Genomic DNA, 8,393 nt, shown 5'->3' with positions numbered 1-8,393 from the left:
TGTGAGCAATAACAGCTCAAGTTACAAATGAAGATTATTTGTGTTCAAGATTCAGCATGTTACCTTTTCATTTCCAGTGGACATCTGCGAACCATCTAAGAAGTCCTACAGCAAAAACAGGAAAGATGAATGATGACATTAACCAGTCAAACAAAATAAGGCAAAAAAATCCTGTTTGGAAGGAAATTCAAAACAAAAGGGGTTTCCCCCTTTTTAAATATACTATAAAGAGCATAAAGGGCACACACATAATTTCTTTTCCTTTGGGACACAACTGCAAACCATATAATGGAAAAAGACACTCAAAACAAGTTGGCCAGAAGAATGGAGCAAATGCCTGGCTCTAATGGAAATGCCTCAGCCCTGCTGATCCCAGGACCTCTGCTTCTTCTCAAGTAAAAGCTCCAGCAGCACTGCACACCCACGGCTTGGATCAGCCCTTGGCTCAAGAGTGACAGAGCAAAAATTTTACTTCCTGCAGAACATAGGACATTGCATAAGCATCTACTGAGCCTCCTGGGCACAGGGTGTGATGAGATCAGAGGAACAATCCTGGTGTTTGTGACAAGTTCCTTTGGGGGACTACCAACACCATCAACCAAACCTTTGGTTTTCTGGAAACAAATGTTTTTCTGTTCAGCAAGTTACTCCTAAATTGCCTGGTGACCAGACTTCTCACTCACCTCTATTCTTTGAATGATAAGTTCATTAAAAGGTCTTGGTCGTGTCCCAGACATCTCCTCTCTAATGTGAACAATCCTGGCTTTCCAGTCTTTCCTCTTGAGGAAGCTGTTTCCCTTGGCTCTTTTGGTTGCCTTTCTCTAACCCACCATATCCTTCTTTCACACGCGCTACTACGGGTGTGGGTGCACCAAGCTGGACTTGCGTCCCTGAGGATGCTCACCATTTTCCTGGCTTTCTGGCTACCATGGCACAATCAAGCTGGGTTTTTAAGAGAATAATCCATGGTGACTCCAAGAGCATTTTCTTGAGTGGTGGCTGCCAGTAGTGAGTTCAGAACCATGTAAACATGATTTTGATTATCCTACAGATTATTTTACCCAAGACCTCATCTTTGTGAACACTGAAGCTCATGGATCACCCTTCTGCCCCCTTCCTTGCGTCCTCCTGGAGTTCTTCACCTGCAGCTCAGCATTTCACCAGACAAGTGAGCTTGCCATTGACTGCAAACCTGGGCATCCCAGACACACATCCTTGCTCCAGGCTTCTGGTGAAGATATCGAATGATACCAGAGTGACTCCTAGGAGTTCTGTTGCTGCTGCTTCTCCATCTGGAAGAAGTCACAGTTGAGCCCTAACTTTTCCTTTCCATTTTCAAATCACAAAAGGACCTTTTATTCAATCCATGGTGGCTTAGCATCTTCATAGCCTTTGATGAGAAATTGTATAAAGCTACCTGAAAATCTAAATATGTCCAGTTTCTCTACATACTTGTTACCACCTCCATGGACTTCCAGCAGACTTGTGAGGCAAGGTTGTCCCTTACAGAAATCGTGTTGACTGCTTCCCTTGACATCACATTTCCTCATGTGTACAGTGATCTTTTGGCTCTGCTGTTGTGGCAGGGATGGAAGTCAGACTCACTGGCCTGCTGTTTCACAAGACCCCTCCAGCTGGGGAGCTACACTGGCAACTCTGCACTGCTCTTCCAGCACAGAAGCCAGTTGTAATGGCCGTTTACACACCTTGGCCAGCAGTTCTGCAGCTTCACATGTGAGCTATCCTGTAAATGGTGCCTGGTCCTGCTGGCTTACTGACCTGCGGCTTATCTGTTTGGTCTGATGTTTCCTGTTGTTCTAGCTCTTCTGCTGAATTTCTATGGAGAATATGCTGGGTTTGGAGCTCTTCCTTATGTGTTCATCAGGAAAGACTGGAACATAAAACCCACTGAGCATTTTTACTGTTTCCTTGTCCTCCCCAAGTGCCCTTCTATATAGTTGTCATCAAACCAGCTGGCTTCCTGCCTTTGCTATATAAAGAACTATTTACTATCAGTCTTTGCAAGGATCACCTCATATTCTTTCTTAGCCCTTTTAATTTTTGGTATATGGTTGACTTGCCATATTTTATAGTCTTTCCTGTTCTCCCAATTTGGGTAAGCTCCCAGTTTTTAAACATTAACTTATTGCTTGTGGTAGCATTCTTAATGTACCTATTGAGCTGTGAAATGGCCTTTTTGGATCATATTGTTTTCTTTTCAAATTGTGTCAAAACTTTTACCTGGGATTTTAATATAGTATTTTTCAACAGCACCCAGGCTGCCTGTTCCCTTCTTGCTTTTAGACTGCTCTTGCTTTCAGACTGCTCTTGCTTCTTTTTTTCCTGTTTTTTTTTTTAATCTCATTTTTATAAACATCTCTTGAAAATGAACATCCATGTGCTGAATATGCTTGGGTTGTTCTCTCCCATTGCAACACTGTACTTTGATTACACAGAACTGCTCTCCCATTAACATCTGAAGTAGGTTCTGTGTGCCACCCAACACCAACTCCAGAATAACATCTTTTTGTGGGTTCTATGGCTATTTTTTTTAACAATCTTTTATTTGTGTCCCTGCATCTCACGTTGACAGATTCAAATGTTGTTGATCCAAATGTGGATCATCCTATAACCTGCCTTAGACATATAGCTTCTTTAATCTCACTTAGCAGTTCACAGAATCACAGAATAGTCAAGGTTGGATGACACCTCATCAACCCACCCCTTCTCAAAGGAAGCTGAGGCACAAGTTGCTCAGGGCTGTGTTCAGTTGTGTTTTGAGTACCTCCAAGGATGGAGGCTTCACAACCTCTCTAGCAAACTGTTCCAGCATTAGATCACCACCTACACAGTGAGACATTTTTTTCTTTCATTTAAATGGAATTTCCTGTATTTCAGTGTGGTGGTTTGGGCTCATTGTCTCTTGTCCTTTCCTTAAATATCCTTGAGAAGCTCCCCTTACATAATTGCAATGATGGAGTTCTGAGAAAGCTCAGCAGAGCCTGGCCAGGTTTTTAATTCATGACAGTCCTTTTCCTTGTAAGGATCCTTGTAAGGATCCCCTCTGTTTAGTACTCATGAGACTACATTTGGACTACTGTGTCCAGTCTGGGGCTCCTAGTAAAACATTGACAAATTGGAGAGAGTCCAATGGAGCGTCACCAAGATGGTCACAGTGCTGCAGCACTCACTGCAGCAGGAGGGACTGAGAGAACTGGATATGTTTAACCTGGAGAAGAGAAGGCTGAGGGAGGTCTTTATGCTGCGTACATCTTCCTTATAGGGAGTTACAGCAAAGACTGAATTACGTGCTTCTTGGATGTCTACAGAAAAAGGAGAGAAATTCCAGCTGGATATATGGAAAAAATTTCACCCCAGTACTTAACCAGGGGAACAGGTTGCCCTGAAAGATGGTGGGACGTCTGTACTTAAAAGTACTCAACACCTGGCTGAACTAGACACTGAGAAACATGAAGTCACTTAGAAATGAGTTATGCTTTGAGCAGTAATTCTTCCTCCACCCTTTGCTTTTGGCATACCTTTTCCTGAAAGCTTACCTATAACTTATGGCAAGATAATTGCCTTCTCTGGGCATAAGCATTTGTGAATGCCAGGCTTCATTCCCAGTCAGTGCAGAGAGCACATTTAATGACGCAGCTCTCTGGTAACAGAACAAGTTTGGCATCTCCTGGTGCCTCACAGTGCCTGAAAACATAAAGCTGATTGCCCTCCAGGGCAGTGAGAGCAAGTCCAAGACGAACAACTCTTCCACTGCAAGGCAAGATGGAAAAGACTCCAGAACAGTCATGAAGACATTGCTCCTTTGCAGGCAAATTAATCCCTGCCTTTCCATCCTTTCATGTAATCCACCCACCACAGAAAGTTGCTAACTAGGACTTGGAAAGTAAAATGTGCATTAAATGAATGGATTTGGCAGAGGGAACATCTGTTTATGAGTAACTTCATGTTCCCTACATATGATAATGGTTATGGATTAGTGTGCAGAATACTGAACTTGTTTACAGCTCCTAGGAACTGTATGTTTTGAATCATTAATAAGGAGTGTTTTCAAATGCAGAATTTCTCATCAACACAAGCATTGCTGTTTTTCCCCTCCTTCAATAGGTGCAATTCAGTTTGCAAATTAAATATCAGTGAGATTCACTTAATGTCACTCAGCAGCCAAAGAGATCAACATTTTTATTGTCACAGTCTGTTCTACTTGGCATATTGATATTTATGATAGTAACCTGGCAAAAATAGAACCATTTTCATGGGATCTCTAAAAGATATTCCAGGTTTAATCTGATGTAACACCATGGGAAGTAGGAAAAGTTTTCTGGAGAGGTGGGTCTACTTGTTTAAAATAAACCTGGAAACAAAGAACTTAAAATGAAATTACCTCTAGCTCAGAATATATATATTTATGAAGAAGACTCTGCATCTAGCGCTCTGCCTTAAAGAATTTTCCATGATCTGATTCTCACCTTTTTCAGTTGTTTCCTTCTCCTCTCGCTTTTCACTGAACTCTTTAGGCAGCTCATTCTGTTGTGGAGATACTGCCTTTAAAAGCAATAAACCAACTTTTTAGTAGAAGTATGTATGTGTAAATCCCAGCTAATTGTTACATTGACTTAAGCTCTGGCCAGTGTTAAATGCAGGTTTGTAGGGCTGCTTATTTCTCCCTGTCATTTTCATGTAGTGTTGCCTCTGCCCTGATGCTCATTTTCTCTAGATTGCAACGTGAGCCTCCCGAATGCCACCATTCTTGTGTGTGACTGGGAGGTCTACATTCCAGTTCCCCATTTGAGCTGGGAGCAAGAATAGTCCATGACATATTCCAGTAGGAATGCCTTTTTAAAAGAGCTTTTTGGCAACACTCCAAACACAGCAAGTGCGGGATGGGGATCTGATTTCACCTCTAATGCAAGAAATATTCATGTGAAAACTTCTCTTCCACGGAAGAGATTGCAACAACAGTTAAAAATTGTAATTAGTTTCCCCGAGTTATCTGATTTTAATAATCATACACATGCACCACACCCTCCATAACCACATGCACGCCCTCTCACAGCTGAACTAATCTGAAGGGAATTGGTTGTGTGTTTTGTCCCGTGTCAGAAAAGATACTCAAAATGACTTGGGGATGGCTCGACAAGTTTATCAGGCAAGACAAGATGACAAGGAAAAAGTATTAAAATCACAAGAAAATTCACATGACTGTATTTGGGATTTTTAATTACTACTTTCCCCGGTGCAGAATCTGAAGGAGGAAGACTAGCTGTGATGTGCAATCTCTGAGGAAGCAAGCCCAGGACCAATGCTCAGCAGCATGATCTCTCCAAGAAAAACTTTAAGCCAGCTTCCCAGGAGAGAACATTTTTCATAAAACAACTATCCCATTTTCTACTTGCCAGATCTCAAGAAAGACCAACCAAAAATAAGCCTAGGAAATAGCATTCACCTCTACTAGGTTCTAAAAATCAGCAGATCAGCAGAGATGTTTGGTTCATGTCATCCTGCAATGTTTCACACATCCTTCACCTGTTAATCCCTCTCAGTCCTCAGGAAGCCGTATATCACCTCTCCTCTTGCTAACACCCGCTGTGGTCCATGGGTGTCATTACCTTAGTCTACTACAATTATTTCATTAAAAATAAACTGATCTCAAGGTGATTGTTCCCAACCAGTACCATGAAAATTGCAGCTTCTGTCTCAGACCTGTAATACAAGCTCAATTACCCAAAGACTTATGTATAGTTTTGGAGTACATAGATTTGTTGCACGAAAAATTAAACCTACAGTCCTTTCCTTGTCTGTGTCCTTAGACTTTCAGAGCTATTACGATGACACGTAATGCTAGGGGCTGAACATAGCCACTTCCCATTGTCACAGGAAGGCTTAGGCTCCCTTCTGGAACCAAATTACTCAAACAACAAAGATTTTGTCTCACAACAAAGGTTTTGTCTCACAACAAAGGCAGAGTGGCTCCTTTGTTATCTCTGGTGGTTTGTGTGAATGTTAAAGATATGCAGACACAGTAGAGAAAAAAAGTTAGCTACTAAATGCAGACAAACATAGAAGTCATCACAGCAGGAAAAATCCCCCACCCTAGTACAGACTTTTGGCTGAAAGATAATGTCTTTGTTCTCAGCTCCAAGATGCTGTCACTACTATTTGATTTCTTCTGCTCTAAAAGAAACAGACTACTACACATGCTTTGTAAATGAAAGGGATTGCACTAAAAAAAATGTTTGTTGTTATTTTTTTTCTTCTTAACAGAAAGTGCCTGCAGGGCCCCTTCTTTCAGTCAACAGCTTGTCGGAAAGCATCAATAGTGAAGGAGTTTGATATGTTACCTTCATCCTTATTAGCCATTATTGATCCGGAGGAAGGACAAGCATGTTGCATTGGATGGATACTGGAGCTCCTGAGCACAGACTGTCTGTATTGAAACTGATCAGATATTTGAGCTTTGATAACTTTGTAGATAAAGGTTCCAAGACATTGTTAAAGAGAGGATACAGCCTGTGGTGGATACAAGCCTGAGAGTTCCTCCTAAAGTTGGTTACAGCATGGTGCTAATAATGCAAAGTTGCAGGTTCAATCCCAGTATGGGCTATTTTTGTAAGAGCTGGACTTGATGATTATTGTGGGTCCCTTCCAACTCAGAATATTCTGTGATTCTGTGATCTCCTCTAGGGAGATTTTACAGTGAAGAAAATTACAAACTTAAAGATAAAAGCAGTCTAACTCATCTTCCAAAAACAAGACCACATACCAAAATATTATAATCCACTCAAGCATATTTTAAAAAGCTCAAGATAATTTCCATCCAAAAGCTTGAGAAGAATAAACCATCCATCTGGGCCTCAAATAGTTACATAGGTATATCTACTTAAAGGTACAAAATGTATAAGAACATGAGAGGGTTGTTTTGCAAATGAGAAATTCTGAAACTTCAAAAGTTAAACATCTTCAATAAGACCACCTTCTCCAATGCTGAACACTGGATAATCTAGAAATACAATTAAGAAACTCAAATATCTTGAACTCTGCCTTGCTCCTGACTGCATCACATCGATTTTTTTTCTCTGGTGAAGACACCGAGATAACAGAAACGTGAAAGGAGGCCACAGGAGAGAACAACTGTGTGGAACATCAGCCCCTGATGACAATTATCACATTGGCAGAGCTGACTGTGGAAATGTAAGGTTCCATGGCAGCTGGGTGCCTGACCCTGTCTTCAAGCTGTAAAAAGCTCACGTGCTTAACTGTGGGGATCAGACTTCTTAGGTCTATTGCCACAAGTTTGTCAGAAATACTGGTCTTATTACTATATGATAAAACTATTTTTTAAGGCTAATAGTTTAACAACTAACACCCCTCTGGCAAACTGTGCATAACCTCTCACATACAATGTCTTTCTAAACCTGAAGATTTATTAAAAGAGAAGAAGAACTGAAAATATCAGGGTGATGGAAAGAAACTGAAACCCCTTTAACTCAGTCACCCCTCTGAATGCGTCAGGCAGCACATTTTCTGTCACCAGCCATAGCAGGCAGATCTGGGCAGGCCCCTTTTGTGGCCGTGCACTGTATGCTGAGTGTATAAACACAAGATAAGAACGGCTCCAAACCCGGCCGGCTGCGTCACTGCCTGCTGCTGGCATCCTTCACTTCCAGCAGGCAGAGGAGAGCAGAAGGGCAAAGGATGGGAGCCCGCTGGTAAGGGGGACTGTGAGGCTGGGACAGGGACCTGTATTGAACTCTTGAAGACAAAAGGCTTTCCTGTACATGAAGAGCATTTTAAAAGCTCCCTCTCATGGCCTGAGAGTTCACAGGCTTGGTAAACAGGCTTTGGTAAAGCTATTTAAAAACTTTCTTTGCCTGATTTGAACACAGTGGCCCCGTTCAGGAAAGTGATATTTTTCTCTGGAGATACATCCTGTCTTGGATGTGGTGAAGCGTTTATTGAGAAAAAGTTTGTCAGGAGTCTAGCAGGGACATCCTCCCCCTCCACACTTACCCTTTGCAGGGGTAGAGCTCTATTCCAGGATAGAGCATGCTGAGTCAGGGAAAGCAGAGGAAGGCTAACATTTTCTGGCCTGAAGTTCAGGGCACTTTTTCTGGATAAAAGAGCTTCAGGTTACTATTTGATTACCTGACAGACAGCTAATCTTTTCTCATGTCCTTTTAGAGAAAAAAACCCCAAAACTTAGAAAGGCCTTGGTGTTGACTTACTAAAACAATTTAAAAAATTCTAAAATCTAAACCGTTTTTGTGGGGTGGCATGAGCTTTTCATTTCACCTCCCTCTCAACCAGTAAGTTTCATATCAAAAGCAATAAGTTCAGTGGGACTGAACTTTCCCTCAGCAGCCCTTCCTCTTAGA

The sequence above is a fragment of the Manacus vitellinus genome, unplaced genomic scaffold (genome assembly GCF_001715985.3).
Source record: "Manacus vitellinus isolate BGI_N305 unplaced genomic scaffold, ASM171598v3 scaffold_1_pilon, whole genome shotgun sequence".
In the NCBI taxonomy this organism is placed as follows: Eukaryota; Metazoa; Chordata; class Aves; order Passeriformes; family Pipridae; genus Manacus; species Manacus vitellinus.
This window is presented reverse-complemented; position numbering follows the sequence as displayed.